General features: G+C 47.0%; 1 long non-coding RNA gene across 2 annotated transcripts; it reads left to right on the top strand.

Annotated features, from left to right (window-relative positions):
* The first annotated feature begins 2390 nt into the window (after positions 1 to 2390).
* LOC146855041 (uncharacterized) lies at positions 2391 to 15108 on the top strand. 2 transcript variants are annotated; one of them, XR_014981273.1, is made up of 4 exons: positions 2391 to 13689; positions 13813 to 13925; positions 14051 to 14185; positions 14686 to 15108. It is a non-coding gene; the product is annotated as an uncharacterized LOC146855041 (long non-coding RNA). The 2 variants fall into 2 exon arrangements; XR_014981272.1 differs by having other exon boundaries at positions 2391 to 13925.
* Positions 15109 to 25400: the final 10292 nt, after the last annotated feature.

The raw sequence follows: 25400 nt of genomic DNA, 5'->3' as shown, positions 1-25400 counted from the left end.
CACATTTGCATAATCAATCCTGGATAGTATCAGGGCCTGAACCATCAGTTTCCCCGCACTAAAAGGCAGCACAGGAAGAATTTTCCTTATCATTTTAAGGATTCCAAAACAAGTAACTGCCACTTTACGTGCTTGTTCATTGAAATCGAGTTTATGGTCAGACCATACCCCAAGACTTTTTATGCGATCTTTTGGCGTGGGCATAACGCCTAGGCATTTCGGCCAGAGAACATCGGGGCAAATCTTGGGGGGTTTCCCATGGAACATCAACTCTGTTTTCGCACCATTTAATTTTAAGAAAGAGTTGTCCATCCAGGTGGCTATTCGAGGCAGTTGGCCAAGCAGAACTGTTTCTCGTCCAGCTGGTTGAGGGACACAATCAACTGTGTATCGCCTGCATATGAGACGATCTTAACCCCAAAGGGCTTGACCAGTTCGCCCAGAGGTCGCATATATACATTGAAAAGCGTGGGGCTAAGGGAAGATCCCTGAGGAACCCCACAGCGCAACAGCATTTTCTCTGAGACGGAGTAATTCTCGAAAACTTGGAAAGACATCTCTAAGGAAGGATTCCAGCCATTTAAGTAGCACTCCTGAAACTCCGCTCTGAGTCTTTCCATCAATATATGATGGTTGACTGTCGAAGGCCGCGCTGAGGTCAAGCAGCACAATGGCTACGGACCCGCCAACATCTAGAATTTTCCTTGACTCTTCCACCACTGTTAGCAAGGCCGTTTCAGTGCCCTGCTGAGGTCGGAAGCCAGTTTGAGAGGGGTGCAAGCGGTTGTTCTCTTCCAGAAATGTGGAGAGGATGGTATTGACATATTTTTCGCAAATGTTGGCAAACCCTGGTAGCAGCGAAATGGGCCGATAGTTTGCAAAGATTTCCGGGTCCAGGGAAGGTTTCTTCAGGAGGCCTCTCACCATAGCCTGTTTCCATAAAGAGGGAACGACTCCCGTAGATAGTGAAAGGTTGATGAGGTCAAGAATAGCTGGCCCGATAAAGTCAAAAACCTGGTTGATGAGAGCAGGGGCAATCACATCATTGGGGGATCCAGATTTCAGCTGGTGAGCATAGACTTAAGATTTTCAAGTCCATAGGGGGGATAGTATCGATTCCTAGACCTGACAGTTGGACTAGGCTTTGTGAAGGGGGAGCACCTCCTTGTCCAGATGGGTGCGGGAAGGTAGAATAAATATCAATCTTTTTAAAGAAGAACTGAGCCAGATTATTGCACCGCCCTAAAGGGTCGGCAGACGAGGGAATAGGCTTGAGCGGCTTGATGAGGGATTTGGCAATTTTAAAGATTTCCCGGGGGGCATCAGCAGCAGAAAGAATTTTCTTCTGATAATATTCTGCTTGCGCTTGCCTAATTTCCGCTTTGTAGGTCTTGATGGTTTCTCTATACTTCAGTTTCTTAATCACAGAGAAATACTTTCTCCAACTTCTTTCCATGCGTCTACAAGTTTGTTTCAGCTCCCTAAGTTTGGGGTTATACCATTCGAGACCATGATTGTCTCTTATTAGTGGTAAGTTTTTTAGGAATTAGTGAATCTAGAGAGGATTCCAGCCAACTAATCACTTTGATATTGGCTCCTTCGGGATCATGACCTAAGAGAGGTGTGGATTTTTGAAGGGTCAATGTCCAAAGATCAATGTCAAGTTTAGACCAGTTTCGCCTCAAAATGTTTGCCTTACCTCGTGACTGTACCCCATCCTGGTGAGTCCAGGTAAAGGGAATAAAAAAATTGTCAGACCATGGTAGAGGAGTATGTTTTCCTATGTTAATGTCCCTGCTATTGGAGAAAAGTGGGTCCAGTAGGTGACCTTTTTGGTGAGTGGGGCTGGATACTTTAAGTTTCAATGCTAGGGCACCTAGGCAATCAGTTACGGCAACAGCCTCCATGGATGATTCTTTATCAAAGTGGAGATTAAAGTCTCCTAGTACGGTAAAGTTCGAAAATGAACTGACCAGTTTAGAAAGATTATCAGGGAGGTCCCTAATGAAATGGCCACTGTATCCAGGGGGTTGATATATAAGGACACCAGAAAAGGTGCACGTGGGGGAGAACCCGGGGGAGAATAAACAGCTTTCACAATCAGTGATTTTGTTAGCTGACATACTACAATCGTATTTTTCCTTATAAATGATGCCTAATCCCCCCCCCCCCCCCCCCTTGGTTATTTCCTGATCTAGTCTTTGAATCAGGTAGCCCGGCGGTAGGGCTTGCCCTACTGCGGGATCTGAAAATTCAGACAACCAAGTTTCAGTGAGCCACAGAGTGTCAAGTTCTAGCTCATCTAGAAGTAAATGAAGCTCTGTGGCATGTTTGGGTAGGGAACGACAATTCAAAAGTGCCATTTTGAAAGCCAGTGTCAATGCTAGGTTAGAATCAATAGAACTAGAAGTAGAGACTAGTTCAAAAGGGCAGTGGGGGCATTTGTTGACATTATTCATTGGTGATATAGAGTGGGCACAAAGGGCCGGTAATCTAGGTCTGTGCGCTACTAGCTGGTCAAAGGTGTAGCAGAGTTTCTCTTTAACCAACGGACCAGGGGTCCTGGCCCCTGGTTCCGGTCGGGCGCGGACGGGCGCAGTCGGGCTTGCCTTAGGCGCCATCCGCCCCTTAAGAGGAGTGGTGTGCGTGCTTGCCGTCGCAGCTAGAATGCGCAATAACGTGAGTTGAGCCCTTCTATTCTTCCCCCCGGAGCATTGAACGCAGCTCCTTTGGCACATTTGGCGTCCTCCTTGCATACTCCAGTTCATACCAGATCAGGGAGCCGTCGGCTCCCCGCTCTGGTGCAAAACTGGACAAAGGATATGGATGTATCCTCCCCACTGTCCGACCCCTCTTCTGGGAGGGATCCCTGAATCGTCCCAATCCTCACCTTAGTTTACTTAAGGGCTTATCTGTGGGTGGTTCCCTAGATTCATCGTGGGATTTGATTCGGATCCAACTCCACTTCTTCTTTGACTGACTGAACATCTTGGCCGAGTCCTGCTGACTGGGCCGAACTGATCGCATCGTCCTCTTGCTTTCGGACCAAGACTACAATAGAGAAGATTGTTGACTCCTGACCTCGTCTTCCTGTGAGCTCGCTGCAACATCAGTGTCCGTGCTCCATACAGGTTCCGTCCTGGGCCTGTGAACATCTAACGACATCCAAAGGAATCTCCCTTGGAGTGAAGGAGTCACTCTCCTGCATCTGCAGACACCGCAACAAGACCGGCTGGTTTGCCGAACTTGGGCTCCCACAGACTCCACAAGGCTCTGCAACATATGTGGGGGTTCTGCGTTCCCACAAGGCCTGAGCTATCCTCACGTTGAGTTGAGGCCAGCATCCTTCATAGAACGCAATGGAACCAAACCCCTGTGCACCGTGTCGCTGCATCGCTTTAATCACCCGGTGACCGCAACGGTTACCACGAAAGACTCGTGCCAACAGAGTCAGACCCATCAAGAGATTGTCGATGAGTCTGTCCCCGCTATAACTGACCCGTGCCGATGCGGTTGTTTGGACGGAGCGATTCGGTTGTCTTCAGCATCCTGGTGGCTCAAGTAGAGATACCGCTTCAGTGTACCCCAGCTGTAAGCCTCTTCACTTAACTTATCTTCCTGAACTCGAGTGGCCTTTGTCTTACATGCCTCCTGGACATCCCAGTGTGGCATAGACTCTTCTGAGCTCCAACAGACTCTTTTGTCCTTCTGTGGTAAGACTGCAACCACGACGTACCCGCTGAACAGTATTAAGTGTATGGCCATGAATCCCATCTCACCTGACCGTTGGGGGTTTCCACGACTCTCACCTTGGGTGGTTCCTTGGGTTCCAGATTCTTCTACATCTCCTGGGTCCAGTCTCAACTTAGATCTTGGTTCACTTCCTACTTAATCGATATATGGCCTGTCTCTCCTCTGGGGACCACTGTGTATTGGTGCTAACTGCTGTTTTATGGCCAAAGTATTGTGTGCATTGTGAGCATATCTCTGGGTAGGACATATTGTACTGTGTCTTCCACTCAGAGAGCTTTCTATGGTTATCTTAACCCCTAGTTAGTGCAGGGTGCTACACTTACATAAATGAGCACCATATACTGACCCAGCTTCTCACACTATTGCACTCTTAACTAAGAATAAAGCCCCAGGCCCAGATGGTGTTCCTGCAGATGTTTTTAAGGCAGAACCTAGTTTGTAGTCTGCAGTGATTGCTCAGACCCTGAATGCAGTCTTGGTCACAGTCCATAGTGGTGCCAGTTTTTAAAAGAGGGGACAAAAGTGATCCCTTTGTTAGACCTCTCTCTGATTAGACCATTAAGGTTCTTGGACATGTGGTCCTGGCCAGACTTACTGTCAAATCATAATTTCAGTTGTTCAGTATGGTTTCAGGATGGGCCAGAGCACTATTGAACAATGTCTGAATTTATATCTTATAAGTATACAGTGGCCAAGCAAGGAAGTCTTCACATGGCTTTTATGGATCTTACGTTTGCCTTTGACAGGGTAAACAGGTAGAAACGGTGGCTTATGCTGATGTCTATGGAAATTGCTACGGACTTAGTCTACTTTCTTCCTGATTTACAGAGAAGAATGACTGCCAGTGTCAGGTATAGCCCAGATGGGTCCTGTACGGAGAGTTTTGAGCTTAAGCAAGGCGTGAGACAGGGCTGTATTCTTACCCCTTTTCTTTTTATGATATATGTAAATTGTATGGAAACCCTGCACTTCTCTATGCAGATGAAGCGGAACTATTAGCAAGAAAACAGCTCCTTGATTCTTTTGCTGGTTTCATGAAATCCCTCGACCGATCCAATAATTGTGTCAGTCCCATATTCTTGGGGTCTGTCCAAGGTCTACAAAGACCAGGAAGCATCACATAATGGGCAATGAGATTAGTAAGGAAAATTCCTCCTCATCCTTGGGAGTTCAACTTGATGAAAAAGGTACATGGTTACCACTAATGACTGGTAAAAAATATTCCGTACTCAGGTCGGTCGCCTCTGTTTTTGATTTTTCCATGAGATTGGGGGGTAAGCTCATTCAAACCATATTAAAGATTTATAAAGCTAAATGCATTGCAACTGTAACATACAGCTCCAATATTTTGGCCTATGTGAATAGAGGACAATTCAGACTATGCCGAACATCTTTTTGAGATGCCTTTTATCAATACCTCAAAGTATTTCCTCCTACATTGACCATGAAGAGCTAGGCATGAGCTTCTTATCGGATACACTTGCTCTCCGCCCTTTGCTAAACTGGAGTATAGTCTGGTCTAACCCTGACGCCGAGTTTATTAGAATAATTTTATGTGATTGTGTGACGTAGCCTACAAGATGGACTACTAGCTGAGTTTTCCACGAGCTCTACTGCATCATTTCAGTTCCTGCCAAAATCTTTTAATATGCCTGGCATCCTATCCTGAAGTCAGAGCCTACGGTGCGAAGAAGTCACAGGAACGACGCCCATGGGGTGTAAAGGCTCTCTGGGGGCCGGGGAACATGCGGGGTGATGGAGGCCGTGACGATAAATGGACCCTAAGATGCCAGTGATGAAGTGCTGCTGCTGGCCACTGGTCGTGCCGAGACACAGATGAAGGAGTCCTAGATATTGAGGCTGGTAGCAACACAGTCTGGTGCTAGAGGGTGTGAGCTTCCCTCCTGAACACCAGGAGTCCGACACTGCCTGGAGGCTGCCGCAGGGCTACGGCAGGCCGGGGAATGGAGCGGGCAGTGAGTGCTGTGAACTGTGCAGAACCCCTCCTCCCCCCGGAGTGGGCAGTGTCCAATGCGACAGCCTGGTGCAGGGTGAGCCCGGCAAACTGTGTGACTGCTGGGGCTCAGACCTCTCTTCCCTTCCCTCACACATGCCTGGCTGAAGTGGTGCCTGGGGTAGAAACGGGCCAGGAGGCCGAATACCGAGGCAGGGAGCCTGCATGGGCCGTAGTGCTGTGAGGTGCCGGGTGTGCTCCCCCCCCCTCTCCACCTCTAGTGCGAAAGGCGGTTAAGGCTGCCCCGACCTTCACTGCCCAGGCATGGTGCCATTTTCCCAGAGGAGCGCAGTAGCGCCGTCACATCAGGGCGGAACGACAGGGACATTACAGGAGTCACTGCGGGCTCAAGAGAACTGGCCACGCCTGGCTGACGCTACCTGAGAGGACTGCATATTGCTCCTGACGCTGAGGGTCTGGTTCACCTTGGTTTGCCTGTTGGGGTATGAGCTCTCGCGGGCCCCCCCCCCCCCCCCCCCCCCGACTGCAGGTGAGAGGCGCAAAGGAAGAAGAGATGTGCCAGACCAACTGACTGCTTTGAAGGGGAAAGCCCCCTCTCACTACCTGTGCCTCTTCTCCCGGGGCCGGCGGCGCCCCCCTGGGGCCTGGTGGACTGAACGAGGGTGGCACTGGGCATGGCTGGCTCTAGTGAACGCGAGCACCCCCCTCCTCCTCGGGGCCTGAACAGTACGTGCATGCGCTGCTGCAGCCTGTTGAGCTGTGGGCGGGGGCCCTGCGTGCATACTGGGGCAATCATCCACTGTGGTTTGGGGGCCTTCTGCCTCCTCTCCTCCGTTGAGGTGATGCAGTATGGGGGTTGACCGACTCTCCCCCACTGGTTGTTCACTGCGTGCAGTGAGGTGTTGAGTCCTGCGTGTCTGAGCCAGGTGGGTTGTGAATGTGAATGACCCTCGAAGTGATAGACCTAGTACCGCTACGAGCTGGTACTCTTCACTGCATGCCGTCCCATGACTGGAGCTTTCTATTGTGCTGTATTATCTCCTGCTGAAGCCCTGCCCAATTCTTCCTCCTTATTCCTGCTCGGTATCGGTGCTGCCAAAAATATGGCTAAGGACGGAGAACCCAGACCTCACAGACAGGGGATAATGGACTGATACACGAAAACGTTGGTCCCACAGGGGGATCTGAGGGCAGTGCACCCACATGCCGGACAACGGCGCTCCTGTTGGCGATCCAGTCTTCCCGAGAGGCTCTGGAAGGGAGAATCGGGAAGGTGCACTCTGAGGTCACCTTGCTTTGACAAGATCTTCGTAATGTCTCAGAGAGGGTCACAACAGCTGAAACCAGAATCTCAGAGGTGGAGGACACGAAAAGGGGCCTTTGCAGAGAAGTGATGGAACTCAGCACTACAGTAAAGGAAATAGCCTGGAGAGTGGACAACCTATGCTTTATGGGTTTTCCAGAGGGTGTTGAAGGATCCAACATGAGTGCCTTTCTGGTTGGCTGGTTGAGGGCATCTCTCCCCATAGAACAGTTCTCATCCTACTTTGTTACAGAACGAGCCTACAGGGCGATGAACGCAAAACCTCCAAGGGGCGCCACTGAGGCTGGTGATCACCCAATTCCTGAACTTTTGCAAAGGGAACATGAGGTTGAGGGAAGTGAGCTGTCAGGGAGTGATTTGCCACAAACATTCTAAAATGGTGTTCCCAGACTATTCTCGGGAGGTTCCAAGGCAGAGACGCACCTTTGACTTCGTTAAAACAAAGCTGAGGGCCCTCCAGCTACAATATATGCTATTATTCCCGGCAAAGTTCAAGGTTCTTGATGCCGGCAAGGCCTTTTTCTTTCAGTCACCAGAGGAGACCTGGATTTGGCTTGAGGAGAGTTCCACTCAACAATCGACAGGAAAGGGACACACAAGTCATGTTGCAGCATTGGAAGGCCTAAAGTTTAGAAGTTGGGTAGACAATGCTGTGGCGGCGCCACAAGTATGAGATCCAGTGGGACACCTTTGCCAGTCAGAAAGCGGGGGCGTCCCTCTGGGATCTCCTCTGACATAGAGCCTGAACTGGTCAGGACACCTCAAAAGTCGAAGCATGACAAGAAGCAGAGTACTGCCACATCAGATTCGTGGGAGAGGAACCAATCATCAGACTCTGACTGGGACCACCTGCTTATGCTGGAAATCACAAACTTGGAACAAATATCTTTGGGCAAGGCTTCCCCAGAACCAGGCAGGGAAGTGGTACAGCTGAACACAGATGTTGAACCATGGCGGAGCCGCCAAAGCGAACTTGATTTCCATCACCAACCCAAGAAACTCTCATCACTAATTAGGAGTATGTTTTTAATTTTCTCCTTTTTTTTAGGCATTAGTTTGGTCTTTTAGCAGTTACTCCAGGTTTCTGAGTTCTGAAGGGTGGCGGCCTACAGACCTCGCTTATTCTCTTAATGTCAGGCTTGGATCAGGTAATTTGGTTAAGGGTGATGGAGGTATTGAGAGGTTTGGTGTGGATAGTTGGGGGTGGAGGGGGTAAATGTTCAGTTTTGTTATTCTTAACATGGTTTGCATTATTGACAGCAGAAGGACACAGACACAGATCCCTTACACTAAGCACCTAGACTGGCACTTAACTAAACTGGGACCACATAACATGGAATGGCACATCCTGGGCAATTAGAGGACACTCCTCTCACTGTAGTGACCTGAAATGTCAGTGGCCTGGGGAATAAAATAAAATGGGGCCTGGTCACACAGTATATCCAACGAGTGCAGCCTGGTGTGGTTCTCCTTCAGGAAACACACTTACAGGGAACACATTGTATATATCTGGATAGGGGTGCATATATCCCGGTGGAGTGGAGATATTAGAGAGGAAGAGTCCCACCTTCCGAATCTCTAAAACCTCGACAGACCCGAATGGGAGATATAAAAGTCAAGAGAGGCTGGACAGTGGAACCCTATAGGCCTCAGCACCTAACTTGCTTACCCTAATGTATATATGTATACTTTGGAACTACCCAGAAACGTGTGTGCACACTGACAAACACTCACTGTCACAGTGTTTTTCCAATGCAGGAATATAACAATTTTAACACAACAGCGCAGGTGCACCACACAACAATTTAGACAGTTATATAAAATCCATGTCAACAAATAATCTTCCAAGTTTCTTCCTTTATTTTCAATGAAGTCTTTTTTTAAAACATGTTCAAGGTGATCGAAACACAGCCTAATTAATCCTTAATGCGGATTCCATTAGGGGAATGGGCCACCTAGTAAGTCGAATATAGACTGCTAAGATTCCTCAGTCCTTAAATATGTTATATAAGATAATTGAAATTGACACCTTTATTTAGAAGGAAAGAATGAATGGGAGTATGATGACTCCAAGTCTAAGCAAACCTCGGTCCCTGAGTATGCAATTACAGCAAACGGCCAGAATCAGTTGGAGCAATCCTCGCCAGTATGCGACCAAGCTGGCGAGGATTGCTCCGACTGATTCTGGCTGGTTGCTGTAATTGCATACTCAGTTCCATGTATTGTCCGGCTCCCTGACCTGGGACCGAGGTTTGCTGTGAGAAGTTGGCCTGGTAAAGTGGGCACCTTGTACCAGTCCAAACAACCCCTTATGGTGATAGGTTAAAGACAACCTTTATTGAACGCTATCCTAGTGGTAGCTATGGAGAGCAGCCTTCAGGCTAAGTCTTGAAGGAATGTAAAGCAGCTTGTTTTACCAATCTATAATCGCTTGAATGACCAAATAAAAGGACAACCACACCAGGTATATATTCAAAATATATGTATTTAAGATAAAACACACCCCTCTAGTCTCTTTATGAGGCTGGAGTTCGAACTACTTAAGTTACAAGTCAGTATTCAACAGTAAAATCACAAATACTCGTTTGGGCCCTAGGGGCGTACCAAACCATAAACCAATAAAGTGGTATAAGAACCATGACTGAGCTAGACACAAGGCCTAGAGTCTTTAGAAGTGCTTGGACCACAAGGAACCACCCAAGGTACTGACACAGGGGACCCACGGGAGACACGTGCAGTGTGAGAACACAGCCGCGAATCGCCATTAACTTCTATGGGGAAAGTCACGGTTGGAAATTAAGAGTTTAAGGACACTTAGAGGACGACTACAAGCAAACCCCTTTGGACTTAGAGGTGTCTAGGGCCAACACCCACGGGAGCACCGGAATACTCGAGTTACCTTACCCAGGGAAGCCGGGTGCATAGGTGTCTTTTGGTGTCGGGTCGCGGCGTCATTTTCAATGGAAGCTGGTAAAGAAGTGCTGCTGCCGTGAAGAGGAGAAGTGTCCGAAGAGATCCAAGCCTGGATTGAGGATGGAAGGAACCTGAAAGCAGAGGGGACAGAGTCTGGGTCACTTACCAGTGACAAGGGGCACGATAGTTAAATGCCCACAGATGTCGGGTGTCTCAGGTGAGTTGACGGGTGTCTTGACTCTTCAGCCACGAGGTCCAGGAGGCTATGACCAGGATCTGGATTTGAGCTGTCCCATGACGTCTGTCGAGTGCTGCGGTGTCGGCGACCAGAATGGACCCAACAAGCCTTGGCAACGGCAAGTCAAAGTGGAAATAGAGGAAAGAAGTCAGTGCAGACCAGCAAGGTCTGGGGGACTCATCCAGCGAGGGTAAGTCAGGGCACGTCTGGAGCAACCAGGAAAGCCCAACCAGAAAAGGAGTTGCCTTCGTGGGGACCCACTAGCCAACGGGCTAGCGATCGCGAAGGAGCCTCGAGCACTGGAAACTGACCCACGGGTCACTTGTGGTGTGGAGGCCAGAGATCTTCAGTGCAGTAGGTGCCCAAGGCTGGGGCAACTCGGAGCCCAAAGCACAACTTCAAGGAGGACGAGGAAGATGATGTACCTGCAAAAGTTCAGTGTCCAGGGGTCACGGTTCCACGTCACCCATGATAGCCATGGGCCTCAGCTTTGCTGCGGACTCAGGGTATCCTCGGGGAAGTCTGGAAATCCACCTTTGGTGATGCAAAGACTTCGGCGTCCAGCGGGAGCTTCAGAGTTGCAGACTGGACAATTGCTTCTTTGGTGCCTGCCAAGCAGGGGAGTCACTCCTTGACCCCAAGGGAGATTTCTCCAGTCTTCTTGCGAAAAAAGAAAGTCGAAGGTCCAGGATATATGTTACAGAGTATTGTCCAGGGTAATCTAAAGTCTCAAGGACTAGGTTCCTATACTTATACTAAGATAGGGCGTTGGAAATACTCTGGGGACCCACCTATGGGAGGGTTTGGAAAGCGGGGTGGTTACACCCATTTCCGTTGTCCAGTTTCGCGCCAGAGCTTGGGCAGGAAGCCCCTGCAACAGGTTTGAACTGGACTATGCACAGGGACACCAAGTGTGCCCCCAGTGCAGGACTTCAAAGCACCAGAGAGTGCTCCCGCCCAGCCCCAATACACATCTGCCTCTGAGGAGGTGGTTACAGTCAGCAGCAGGAGGCCAGACCTGTGTCTGGGCAGTGGCATCCATTTTGTGATGCCAGGGCTCTAGAACGTCTTTACTGGTTAGACCAGTGTGCACATGTCTCTCCCTCTAGAAGGGTGGAATGCTACCCCCGCCAGGAGGGGGGGGGGGGGGGGGGTGGTAGTATTCTGAAGTGTTTGACACCAAACATGACATGTTTCCGTGCAGCCAGTCCAAAGTTAGCATTTACCGCAAGGTTATAATGCACCCAAGAGTATATGGTCAGGCTGCACCACACACAGCATCAGAGGAGGTACTCTGAATGCAATAAGACAAAAGAGAGAGGGACCCCTTGAAACTCACAAGGAAATAAGGTCCTTACAACCAGAAAAAGAAAAAGTTCCCTTGCTCTTATGGTTATATCAATACGTTCTGACTAATGATGAAACACACAATGATAAACTCAATTAAATAAAAACAATTTGACCCCATTCTTTGAGAACGTCATGTGCTGGTACCGTTTCATAGATGATATTTTTATATGGAACAGGTCCAGCACAGCATTGACAGTTTTTGGAATGGATTAACTTGAGTGATCCCAACTTGAAGTTTACGGCTCACTTCAGCGATTCAAGTGTTGAGTTTTTAGATATAAGAATCAAAGATGTCAACAATGAATTGCATGTAGAACTCTACACCAAGCCCACTGATAAAAATACTCTTTTACAATATACCAGCAATCACCCCCATTCGAAGAAAGATAACATACCCTTTGGGGAGTTTCTAAGACTGCGTAGAAATTGCTTATTAAGAATTCTCTGAAAAGAGCCAGGTTCTACGATAGGGATAGTTTATTAGATTCCAAAAAAATAAAAAAGAACTCCGCTATAGGAAGAGTGGTTTTTGTAACACAATTTTCAAACATAAGTAACCAAATCAAGAACATAGTAAATCGAAATTGGAAAATTTTGAATTATGGCACGGAGGTGCAGTTACAGAAACCACTCTTCTTTTAGACGTAATAAAACTATCAAAAATTCCCTTGTGAAAACTTATCCAACCAAAGTAGAAAAGCAAAGTACATTATACGGTGAGAAAGCAAAAGGTAACAACAAATGTGGTACATGCACAATATGCGCCCAATGCCTGCAAGGCAAAAGCACCACGTTTGCTGGCAAAAATCTGATGACAAAAACATTAAATAACCGCCGCAGCAAAAATATTGTCTATCTTCTAATATGCCCATGTGGCTTGGGCTATGTGGGGGAAACGAGCAGAGAACTTCGCGTACGCCTCTTGGAACACAAGTCCGCGATTAGAGCGAGAAAGGACAATGCCCCTTTGGTGGATCATTTTTATAATATGAACCATCATTGTAATGATTTCAAATGGTTCATATTAGAAAAAATCGTAATGAACAGACAAGGAGGAGACACTGACCAAACGAGGAAGAAAAGAGAACAATGGTATATATGCCATCTAAATACAGTAGAAAAGGGTCTCAATTCCAGAGAAGATTGGATTAAGCTGATTACAACATATTGAGGAGAGGACAAGATATGCAAGCCAGGAGCATTAATAAATATATCTCTGTGTTTTTCTATCTTGCGAGAGATGCATCGAATTAAAAGTCACATAATGAGGCTAAGATGGCCTCATTAGCTTATCAGGATGCGTAAACATATGTAGGATGTCGCTCTTAGAAAATACCTGCAATTGAGCTATGCCAGGTACATGAAAGGAAAATATCCTCACAAAAAAAATACAAGTTAGAGTAGAATGTCCACAAAAGGAAAGAGTGTACTTTAGAGATACTGGAGTTCAGTGGATACCAGAAGTATATGGCAGTAATCAGACTCACACTTCGGCCCTTTAAACTCGGTTTGAAGGACGGGTGTTGTATCCGAACAGGTTAACATACTAAGGCAGCCGATGTGACTCAGTATAATTGTATAATAAAAACAAAATAGTGGTGAACTAATAAGACCTTCAGTGATGGGTTGCAATGCCTAACACTACTTATAAGGTTTTTGAAAAGGAAGAAAATACATAAAAAAAATAGGAAGGCTGCCGATGTGACTTAGTATAAAGATACAAAAAAAACACTGGTGAACGAAAAAGACCTTCAGTGATAGTTTGCAATGCCGAATACGACTTATAAAGTTTTTGAAAAGGTAGCTAATGTATAAAAAAAAGGGGGGGTCAACTGGACGATGCGATCGAATTGACCAATAAAAAACGAGGATAGTGATTGCGGCAAATAATCACACAATAGGATAAGATGGCAAACCAATCAGAAAACAGAAGATTAAAAAAATATCAGGTGACGCAAGGGACAAATCACAAAGAAGCACAGAGATAACCAAAAGACGACTTGTACCTTATGATGAAGTCAAACCAATGAAACAGCGAGATATATAGATTAAATAGGGAGCCAGGAAGAGGGAAAACGGCACCGCTTGGATCCGAATACCCGTACCTTCTAGAGACGGATTCGTTAGAGAAATGAGGTAAGAACAGACATAGGAGGATAAATATCTTGTAAGGGAGTAAGAGACTGAACAATAAGCTTTGAAGCGTCCGTTTTCCTCTCGAATAGATTCTAAACAGATATATATATTCTTTACGTTTAGACCCGCATGAACAATAAGGAGGACGTAAAGCCTCGTGGAAGTGGGCCCTTGCATAAATATATGTCGGCATTTCGATAGTTACAGAGGGGAGCCTTTCTCATCATCAATTGAAGGTAAATAGATAACGCACAATATCTGTTGCTCCTTTTTGTGGGACTTTGAATAAAAATTTGAACAAATAAATTGAGGCATAATGGAGCGAATAATAAAATCGCATAAATTCCTCACCCATGTTCAGCTCACCAGGAGACGGACCAGTCTTTTTACAAAGAAAAAGAAAAACGGAAGGACGGGTGAATTACGGTTGTTATAATCCCCCTTTGCAACATAATACGAATGATAAAAGTACGCACAGAGTCCACTATAAGCAAAGGTGAGCAAATATGAAATGTTGATATTAAATAGGTAGACAGCTCTAAAGTGGCAAATTAATATAACATAATAATCAGCCCCTTACTGATAGGAAATGCTGTCGTATTAAGCAGACGGGTGCGGGAGAGTACACAACCCGCCCTCAGCAATTATTATTATAAATAACGGAAAGCTGAATAGAATGTATTTCGAAAATTCAAAGATAGTTTTTTTAATCCCTTCTATTAAAAAGTAAGATTTGGGAGGTAACCACTATGCAAAATCAGTAATACAAAAGCTGATAGGAAGGATTGTAGCATCCCCGGGACATATAAAATAGTACAATGAGAATGTGATTGTGCTTCTATATCCCGGATAAAAATATATATAAGAAATGAGGGGTCTGACTACAACATAAATCAGACGGGCTGACTAGTAGTGGGGTTAAACAAATTTGTTGTTATCAAAAACTGTATATGTCTTTTTGGATTAGTAATCAGAACTTATGTTTGTCCTATTTAGGAATAAGGAAATAAAACGGAGGACAATGGGAGACAGTAAAATTGTGTCTTGATAAAGATGGTACGATTAATGCAAAACCATCGAAACGCGTCGACGCCTTTTCTGAAAGCACAATCCTATGACCGACACAGATAAATCAGTAACAGATTTAATGAATGTACAATAAGCTGTGTTTGAGTCTATTGTGATGTGCATCTGTAAAGAATAAGAATCGTGTCTTACATATTGTCTGTCTCCATTATGCTGGTCATAATTGTGATTTTATGATGTTATGTTGAATTGTAACTAGATTTGATTGATATGTACTGTATAGTGTTTTCAATTAATTGTGTTTTAATGATTGGGGTATGAGATGTAATTTTATTGACAAGACAACTATAGATAAATATTTGTCCAAATAAAAGTAATTTTTTTTTTATTTAATTGAGTTTATCATTGTGTGTTTCATCATTAGTCAGAACGTATTGATGATATAACCATAAGAGCAAGGGATTTTTTTCTTTTTCTGGTACTCTGAATGCTGCAGAGGGACTCTGCTCATGCAGGGGCACCCTCTCACATAAAAACCAAGCACTCTGCCTTTAGGATTGTCAAGGCCTGCCATAGGAGTGACTTATAGGTTTTATAAGTGTGTGCAATGGTAGAGATATAGGTAGCCTATACCACAGTTAGGGGTGCATGCACCACCTTACCCAGGCTGCAATAGCAGACCTGTGGTGTCATTTTGGAGTGCTTCCCAGAGGTGGCATAATACATGTTTCAGCCCCTGGTAGGCCTCAGAGGTACCTATGCCTTGGGTATCTAGTATACCATATACTAGGGACTCATAAGGCACTCCAGAATCCAATTAGAGATGTACCTAATGTACATGGAAACCATTTTGAGAGGAAGCAGCTAGGCTGGGGTCCTGATTAGCAGGGCCACAGCCAGACTAAGGTGGAAAAACAGTGAAACACCAGCAAAAAGTGGGGGTACCCATGTGAAGCAGATCCTACTCTCTTACATTTGCTTAGACTGGGAGTCTTCATACACCCATTCATTCTTTCCTTTTAAATAAATGTGTCAATTTCAATTATCTTATATAACATATTTAAGGACAGAGGAATCTTAGCAGTCTATATTCGACTTACTAGGTGGCCCATTCCCCTAATGGAATCCGCATTAAGGATTAATTAGCCCTGAAGAAGTCGTTTTGATGAGGACGAAATGCGTCTGCTGTGTCTCAATCACCTTGAACATGTTTTAAAAAAGACTTTATTAAAAATAAAGGAAGAAACGTTGAAGATTTGTTGACATGGATTTTATATAACTCTGTCTAAATTGTTGTGTGGTGCACCTGCGCTGTTGTGTTAAAACTGAATGGAGATATGTAGGGGTACAGGGACAGACTGAAATGACCTGAGTGGATGCCCCACGCCGGCTGCAGGCACCCACCCTAGCTAAAATCATGGACATTCTATTGAAATCCACATCCACACTCCATGTGGTGGGTGGGACTTTAAAGATGCTAGGAGTATGAACCTTGAGCGCCAGCCCCAGATAACGCCCTGTATGCAACGGCCCTTGCGCTATTTGTAGACTGACTGGGCCTGCGTAACGTGTGGCACACCCAGAACCCCTCTGATAGGACGCATTCTTATTTTTCAGGTGCCCCACAGGGCCTACTCCAGGCTTGATTCTGTCTTTGTGCCAAAGGAAGAAGTTGGTGGAAATGTCGCAGGCTGACTACTTGGCACTGGGTTTTTCAGACCACTCAACCCTCTTGGTCCATCTGGGTAGACTCAGAGGCTGGAGAACCATTGGGTGGAACCTAAAAGACCAGATAGTGGAATGGGGGCCTACAGGTAGATTATGAACTGTACTTTGCCGAAATCAAACTCAGTGGCCTCAAAAATAGTACTTTGGGAGGAGTTCAAAACATTGCTTCAGGACAGAGCTCAAAACTTAATTGCACAGAGAAAGAGAAGAGAGCTGGCTGAGCTCGAGTTACTTGAACACCAGATTTTGCAACTTGACAGGACATCGGGATCAGCTACGTATCCCCTGGTTCTGAGGCAGATAGCAATGCGGCAGGCGGAGTAAAGAGATTTAGCACAGGAGAAAGCCAAACAACAGATGATGGCCACTCTGCACCAACTATACAAAACAGGGAACAAGGCAGGTAGGGTCTTGGCTTGGCTGGGTCACATGGAGCAGGAGGCTCATTGGGTACATAGCATCGTTAACCAGGCCGGTGTCCCCTGTGTCTCAGATGCCATGATCGGCAGTGAATTTGCTAGGTACTATGAGCAGTTCTATGCAGCCAGGCCGCTTCGTGACTCTCACGCCATTGCGACATATCTAGCCTCAATCCACACCCCGGTATCGGTCAGAGGATCAAGAGGCCCGACAGGTGGATCTCACACTGCCTAAGATCCTGGCTGCAATTGCCAAACTAAACTCGGAAAGACACCGGGGCCCAATGGCATCCCGGCCGAATTTTATAGAGGTAATGGAAACTTGTTGAACCCGCACTTACTAAACCTATTCTTAGAGGTGAAGGACAAGGGGGAAACTCCCTCCTTACCTTTGTAGTGCTACCATTATGGTACTCCCCAAGAAAGGAAGGTCTAGAGATCCATGTGACTCCTATCGCCCGATCTCCTTACTTAACGTTGAGACGAAACTTTGCCACTATTCAGGTCACGCGACTTCTTCAGGTTATCTTACCTCTAATACACCGTGATCTTTAGGTATTTATGCCCGGTAGATCTAGACGCTATAATCTGATACATACACATAATTGGCAGGCGACTGTCTAATCCCGACAGGCCCCACATGTCTTTCTCTCGTTGGACACGGAAAAGGTGTTGGATGCTTGTCACTGCCTTTTCTGGAACAGACATTGAGAAATTTGGTATTGGACCCCACTTTCTGGAATGGGTGGCATTGCTGTACCACAATCTAGTGGCGACCATTAGGGTGAATAGGATGGTGAATAGGATGAATTCATCACAGGCAGGGGAACTGGACAGGGCTGCTCTTTAACCCCCCTAACATGTGAGATAAGGCAACACCCAGGAGTGGGAGTGTTCGGCATATCGCTTACTGATGAGGCAGAGGAGACAGTTCCCTATACGCCGACGATATGCTCCTCTATATAATGGACCTAGTGGCAACATACAGACACTATTTCAGATACTACGGAACTATGGGGCCCATTCGAGGTATAGGATTAACTAGGACAAATCTCTGCTTTACACTCTATAGGGCTCACTAGACACCTTGGAACTTCCCAGAGGCCTCCAAGTGGCTGTCGAGGGATTGAAATACCTGGGTATTTTTATGACTGCACAGAGTGAACTCTGCGCCGGCCAGAAACTCAGACAGGTGTTTTCACATTTTCAGGCCGATGTTGATAAATGGAGGGGACTCCCCCTCATGTTGAGGCCCTCTTCAAAATGACCATGCCTCCTAAGTTGCTATACGTCCCCCAAAATACATACTTTCCTCAAATACGCCCAACTTCATCACGAAATTTGAGGACATTGACTGGGAGGCAGTGCTGATGCACCTCACGGGTTTGCTATTAAGGCGCGCCTATGCCTCATAAAAATAAAGTTCACCTCAGGACTTATTATGATAGCAATATACTGCACACAATGGGTAAGGCGCCTACACCAACCTGTCTCTGCTGGGCTGAGGCAGGAGGGCTCTTTATGCACACGATATGGGAATGCCCTTCCATACAGGTCTACTGGAGCGGGATTATTCAGGAACTATCCCATATACTTGAAGTCTCAATCCCACCTGACCCGAAATTCATCTTGTAGGGAATCTCTAATGAGGTTGACATCCCTCGATTCAAGCTCTGTTTAGTACATTGAGCCTAGTGGTGGCCAAAAGGGACATTGCAAGACCCTGGGGTGCTCCAGAAATCCCATCCATACATGAATAGATACGTGGAATGAACATTTACATGGCAGCTGAAAAAGTAACCTCATGCAGTAGAGGCTGTATCTGTAAGTTTTATAAGGTCTGGGGTTGGTGGAGGGCCTATTATGTGTTGGACTCTATGGGGGCCTGTTCAGGTGAAACTATTGGCTCCACGAATAGATAGTCCCTGTGGGAATTATTGATACAATTCTTTGCTGTTGCAGGGCTGTTCCAGGCCTATTTCTTGTACTTGTTCTTTGTGTCTCTGTACCAAGATGAGAGGTTTATGTACTATACAGGGGTGTCTGTACACCTATATTTTGCTTTCTCTGGCAATAGGAGGGCCTTCTCAGGAGTTACATTTAGGGCGGGACACTTCCGGTAGCAGTTAGCGCGCTAGTCTTTCGTGCTTCACTGCTATTTAAATTGATGCCCGAGCGCACGCGCAGGGGACGCGGCAGAACCCTGATCACAGGTGAAGCTGCTAGCTGTGTCTGATGTTTTTATATACTGCTCAAAATTTTTCAAGAAAACTCTTTGTTTCACTAACATTGAAAATTGCACTGATCAGTTTCTATATGTTGATGTTTAAGTTTTAATCTGTATTTTCAGGAGATACATTTAGGGCGGGACACTTCCGGTAGCAGTTAGCGCGCTAGTCTTTTGCGCTTCACTGCTATTTAAATTGATGCCCAAGCGCACGCGCCCCTGACGCGCGCAGTGGGCACGCCAAAGGCAAGCCCGTCTGCGCCTGTTCCCGCCTGGACCGGGCCTAGGGCCACCCCCCCTGGCCCTACTTCATCAGCCCTGACCAGCAAGAAAATATATTACTCAAGTACTCAATTGAAAGACTACTGCCCGGCAACTAATGCACAAACCGGTCCTCGCATGGAGATAGGTTCGCTACCGACTTGTCCCTCCCCCCCCCCCCCCCCCCATTTGTCCCAAATGCACTTTTAAACTGGATACCCAGTTCAATCCTGCCCCATCTCAGATTCTCTCCATGCATGATGCATGTGTGTAAGGAAGTGGGTTTCTGTTGCAGTAACCCCCCCACTTTTTGCCTGATAACTGATGCACTTTTCCTTGTTGTGCCCTGGGCTCCTGCCAATCAGGTGCCCAGGGCCTGTGTTCCTTCCCTAAAAACTGCCTAACAGCCAAAACCCAATTGGCATCTCTGGTCCCCCTCGACCCTGAGGCGCTAACTCCCCCAGAGAGATGGAAACACTACTGCTTGAGAAAGCCCCCCGGGGAAAAGGGAAGTGGAGAAAATAAGAAAACGCTGCTCTGCCGTGGCGTGTCTCTGGTCCTGCGCTGGAAGGGGTCAGTGTTATGGCCAAGGCGCTCTCCCAAGGTAACTATATAGGGAATATAAGAAGCAGAAGTAAGTAAGCCCCTCCCACCCTCTACGCAACTCAGGCACTCCAGGTTACAGCCTTCACTATGCCACACCTGATACTAACAAGAGAGTGAAGCAGCAGACGAGGTGCTGAGGTCAAGGAAAGGGTCCTGAGAGCAGGGCTCAGTGTCTAGAGAAGGAGACAATCTTCTTCGCCTTTCGTTTTGGTCACAGTCCGGGCGTTGCCACTGCCACGCAGCCAACAAGTTCACGGGCTGAGCGGGGGCTGGGACTCGTGCAAAGAGCGTCCAAGAGTGTCCCTAGCACTCAGAGTGAAGCAAAATCACTTTACAAAGTTGCAGCAAGTTGAGCGCGTGTGCTAGTGCTGAAGGAGTCTTACGCGCAAGGAGAAGGCAAACGGGAATTCAGGGTTACCGGGAGTTTACTACTCACAGTTCCAGGGTAAACAGAGAATTGTCGGGTGGCGGTGTAACTGGTGACTCGCTTCTGAAACGGGTAGGCAGCCGAGTCCTCAATACCGCCTCAGGGCTGTAACGCTTCTGGGATGTCCGCAAAAAGGTGTCCATAAAGAGAGGTATCCCGCGGGGAATACCATCCGCGACTGTACTTGTCATTCAGATTGTCAAGCCCCGCTCCTTTGCAAAAGGGAGGGCTTTATCGGGACGTCGGCGGAACTGCCAGGGACCACTTCCGGGTCGCCGGCCGCAGGCATGACGGGAGTCGTAGTTCTTTCACGCGTCAGACATACCGTGCAGCGCGCTGGCTATGTGAGATGGAAAAGGTACCGGGGGAGTGGCGAGTGTAGCGCGCAGCGCCCTGACTATGTGAGGTGCAAATCGCGACACCAGGGCCTTGTGTCCAGAGAAGACACACACACACTGCCTTTGCAGGCTGAGTGTCTGGGTGCAGAACAAAACAAAGAGTCGACATGGCACACATCCCTGTGTGCCATGCCTATAACACACAGTGTTATGGGCATGGCACACAGGGGCATACCTCAGTCACCCCTCTAGCTGGATGCCCTATGCCAGTGGTGTGGGCACAGTTGCATGAGCCCTGTGCCCCTACAGTACCCAGGTCCATTCCTGGGCACTGTAAGTGAAGTGCTGCCATTAAGAGTATTTGGTGCTGGGAGGTCGTCAACACATAATCCACAGCACCATGATGGCTACACTGAAGACTGAGAAGTTTGGTATCAAACTTCTCAGCACAGTAAACCCACACTGATGCCAGTGTGGGATTTACTGTAAGATGCACGACGGAGGGCATCTTAGAGATGCCCCCTGAACCTAACCTACAATCCACGTCTTGTCTGAGGGGCTGCCTAGACTGCCACACAGCAGACATGTTGCTGGACCCCTGGGTAGAGAGCCATGTGCTCTCCTGGGCCTCCAACAATGCAGATCCTGGGTGAGGTGCGAAGTCTCCTCCCCCAGGATGGGCAGGGGAAGCTTCAAAGGCATTTCGCCTTTGTGAGCTTCTCCAGGCCACTTGCTGTACCCAGCAACTGGCCCCTACCTGTTCTCAACCCCCTCTCTGGCGGAAAGACTGGCCGGAAACCCCAAGGAAGGACAGGGGGTGTGCCAGACTCTGCCAACACCACCCCTCAGGTGGGGGAGGCGAGGTGAAGCACGTCCCCGGGCTCTCGCCATCTTGAAGATGGGGAGCCCTGCCCAATCAGGACTAGGTCACTGCCCCCCTCCCACAGGAGAGTGGCAGGATAGGGGGTGTACCCACCCCAGGGCAGGGACCCAGTGGTCCCTGCCCTTTACCTACCTGTAACGCCCCTAAACTTAGTATTTAGGGGCACCCTGAACCTTCCTTCCTTAGATTCCAGATTCCAAAAACAGCAAAGAAGATCAAGAAGAAAGAAGACCTGCCGTGTAGATGCTAAGAAGAGGAAGACACCAACTGCTTTGGCCCCAGCCCAACCGGCCTGTCGACCCTCAAACCTGCTCCTGCTAAATCCCAGCACCTCCTGTGGCCAGCAACCTCACAAACCCCGGAGGACCTGGCTACCTTATGACTGAGCATCTGGGACTCCCACGATCTGTGGCTCTGCTCAAAGCAAGTATCTAACCCCTGGCATCAGCCAGGAACAGCGAACCCTGCACACTCTGCACCCGCCAAGCCTGGCCTGTGCTGGAGTGGACAAAGACCCAGAGGACATCCCCCCCAGCGACTGTGACCCCGAATCCGGCACCCAAGGACCCACCTCGATGCTCCTGATGACGCCTGCAGCCTCAGAACCAGGGACCCCCCCAACCGCGATCAACAAAGGGTAAGATTTCCCGACACCAAAAGGTACCCCTGCACCCGGGGCCCTGCGGCCCCCTGTGCCCAACTCCTGGGTACCTACCTATCCTCCAACTACCCAACTTACCTCTCGAAGTGGTGGTCACACCTGAAGAATCTTCGTCCCCGAGCTTGCAGCCTTTGTTCATCTTTGAGCTTTCCCATTGCAATCCATTGAGCGCCCGAAGGCTCAAAAGCACCCTGCACCCAGCCGCCCGAGTGGCCCTGGCAGTGCAACTTCTACTCCTACCTACTTCCCCATTTGCCCTGAGCAAGTGACCAGGAGCCCAGCTCCCACAGCCGCGTGGCCTGCTAGTAAGCAGCCACCAACCAAGGGCCCCCTGCCACCCATAGGACACCATTGACTATTTTTTCTGTGAAATTTCTTCTAAGTGTCGATTTTTGCAAACTACAAATATTCTTTAAAAATCATACCAACTGTGAAAAAGTAATTATCTGTTTTAGATAGATGTCCCAGTACTGAGCCTAGGAGCCCAGCACTGGATTACAAAAGTAACGAGAACATACTTTACCCGTAACTTGAATTTTCTTCCATAGGAAACCATTGACTGTTTTTCTGTGAAATTTCTTCTAAGTTTAAATTTTGCAAAATTATAAATATTCGTTAAAAATCGCCTGTATAACTTAAACGCAGTTTCTCAACTGCTTACAGGTGTTACACTAGTGCTGGATCCAGGATCCAACAGTGACCTAGAAAAAGTAACCATAACCCCAATTACCTCCCATAGGATAACATTGGTAATTTGATTAGAAAAAGTTTCTAAGTGTAAACTTTTAAAATAGCAAGGTCTGAATCTAGGATTCAGTCCTGGAGTTAGAAAAGTAATCCTGAAAGTAATCAATTGCATATAACTTAAAATTCCCATTGAGCTCAATGTATTATTGTGTTTGAAATTGCCTATTGCAACAAACTGTAACTATTACTTGCAAAAGTCAATTGCCTATTGCAAAGTATTTAACTACAGCATCTCATTCTGAGAAAGTATATTTTGATATCTATTGTTGGTTCTAAAATAAAACAACCATATATTTTTATATACAAACCATTGGCCTAGAGTTCAGTTCTTGAGTGTGTGAGACCATTTGCTGACTAAGTGTGTACAACAAATGCTTTACACTGTCCTCTGATACTGCCTTACTGCTCGACCAAGCTCCCACTTTAGAGAGTAAGGTTATATCTAACTTTATCCTCTGCCAAACCTCTGGGGACTGTGTACTCTGTGCACACTGTACCTATTTGGGAACAGTATATACAGAGCCACTTTTTCACAATGTCGAACAGGAAAATATTAACGCAGCGCTTATAAACACACGTTCACTAGCCAAACATAAATATGAGATATCAGATTTCATAAAAGACCACAATCTTGATATACTCTTCATCACCGAAACATGGACTGACCCTTCGTTTGGACCCGACCTTAGCTCTGCCACCCCTGATAGTTATTTAGCCTTTAGACAAGATAGACCTATTAAAAGAGGAGGTGGACATGCGATAATTTATAGCAGTAAATTTACAGCTAGGATGGAGACCATCCCCTCTCTGGCCTGTGAAGCCCTTAACTTCTCCATCATGCTTACCCCTTATCAACATTTTAAGGGCATTCTGCTCTATCGCCCACCAGGATCAGGGGCAGAGTTTCTTTCCACCTTGGGAAATATGCTGGAGCCCTTAAGGCTAAATCCACGTTTACCATTTTAGGCGACTTTAATTTTCACCTTGAAATCTGTTCTGACGACACCAATTCATTACTTTCAGAACTGGAGGCAGTAGGCCTCACGCAATTGGTAACCAGCCCCACGCACTCAGCTGGTCACACCCTAGATGGCCTGTTTTCCAATTGCCAATCTATCTCCTTGAAGAGCATCCTACCACTGGTCTGGACCGACCATTGTGCGGTCATATTTAATATCCAAATTAACAAGAAAGCTATAGGAAATTCCATCTCACACACGCCTGCACTCTTTAAGGCCTGGAATAGCATAGATCCGCAGCTTCTTAAATCACACCTGCTCTCCACGCAACCAGATTCCTCACCAGACCCTAATCTTGCCTCAAATTATTCAAACTGGCTGCACAAGGCATTTAATCTCTTGGTCCCACTAAAAAAGCCTCCAATAATCGACGCACCCCCTCTGCTCCCTGGTTTTCAGAGCCCTCAGACTACAGAAGCAATCATGTAGAAATCTTGAGAGACATTGGCAAAAAGACTACAATAATAACGAAAAAATTTGCTATAAAGAGGCACTCATTAAATACAAATTGCTCATTGTTCAGGAGAAAAGTAAATATTATATTGGACAGATAGAATCTGCGCAAGACTCTAACAAACATCTATACCAAGTAGTAGCTAAACTATTAGGACTAACATCGAATTCCACCTCAGCCCCCTCACAGGAACTAACTGACTGACTTGCCAGCTATTTCTTTGAAAAGGTCAATGACATCTACAACAACTTCTCCTCTCAACCAAAGATAGATGGTCAGCTCTCAAATCACGACATCCCTGAACCCTCTCCTTCCTTCTTAGAATTCAATAGCACATCACCAGACCAGATCACACATTTAATTTCCATCATCAAATCAGGATCTGCCACTGACCCCTGCCCACCTGCCACTCTGAAACCCATCGCCAAGCTCATTGCGCCAAGCCTCTCTAACATCTGCAACGCGATGTTTACGACAGGCATATACCCACGGATCTGAAAAAAAACAATCAAACCTCTGCTAAAACAACATAATCTTGACCCTGATGACCCTAAGAATTATAGACCCATAGCTAGCCTGCCATTCCCAGCAAAAATCTTTGAAAAGGTTATGAATACCCAACTATCTAAATACATCAAAGATCACCATCTCCTGGATGACACAATTCGGTTTCTGTAAGGGCCACAGAACCGAGACAGCGCTTATTAAAGCATCAGAGGATATCAGGATGATACTAGATCGGGGGTGCCGCTGTTCTTATACTGCTGGACCTTTCAGCGGCATTCGACACAGTTGATCATGATACCCTGATCGACCGTGTCACAAATATAGGTATCAGACATACAGCTAGAGCCCTTCTGACCTCCTTCCTTACCAATCGCACTCAATCAGTGAGTCTTGGCACCTTCAATTCTC

This window comes from Triturus cristatus, chromosome 4_1 (genome assembly GCF_964204655.1).
Source record: "Triturus cristatus chromosome 4_1, aTriCri1.1, whole genome shotgun sequence".
Lineage (NCBI taxonomy): Eukaryota > Metazoa > Chordata > Amphibia > Caudata > Salamandridae > Triturus > Triturus cristatus.
Note: the sequence above shows the minus strand (reverse complement) of the source record. Positions and strands in the feature narration are given on the sequence as shown.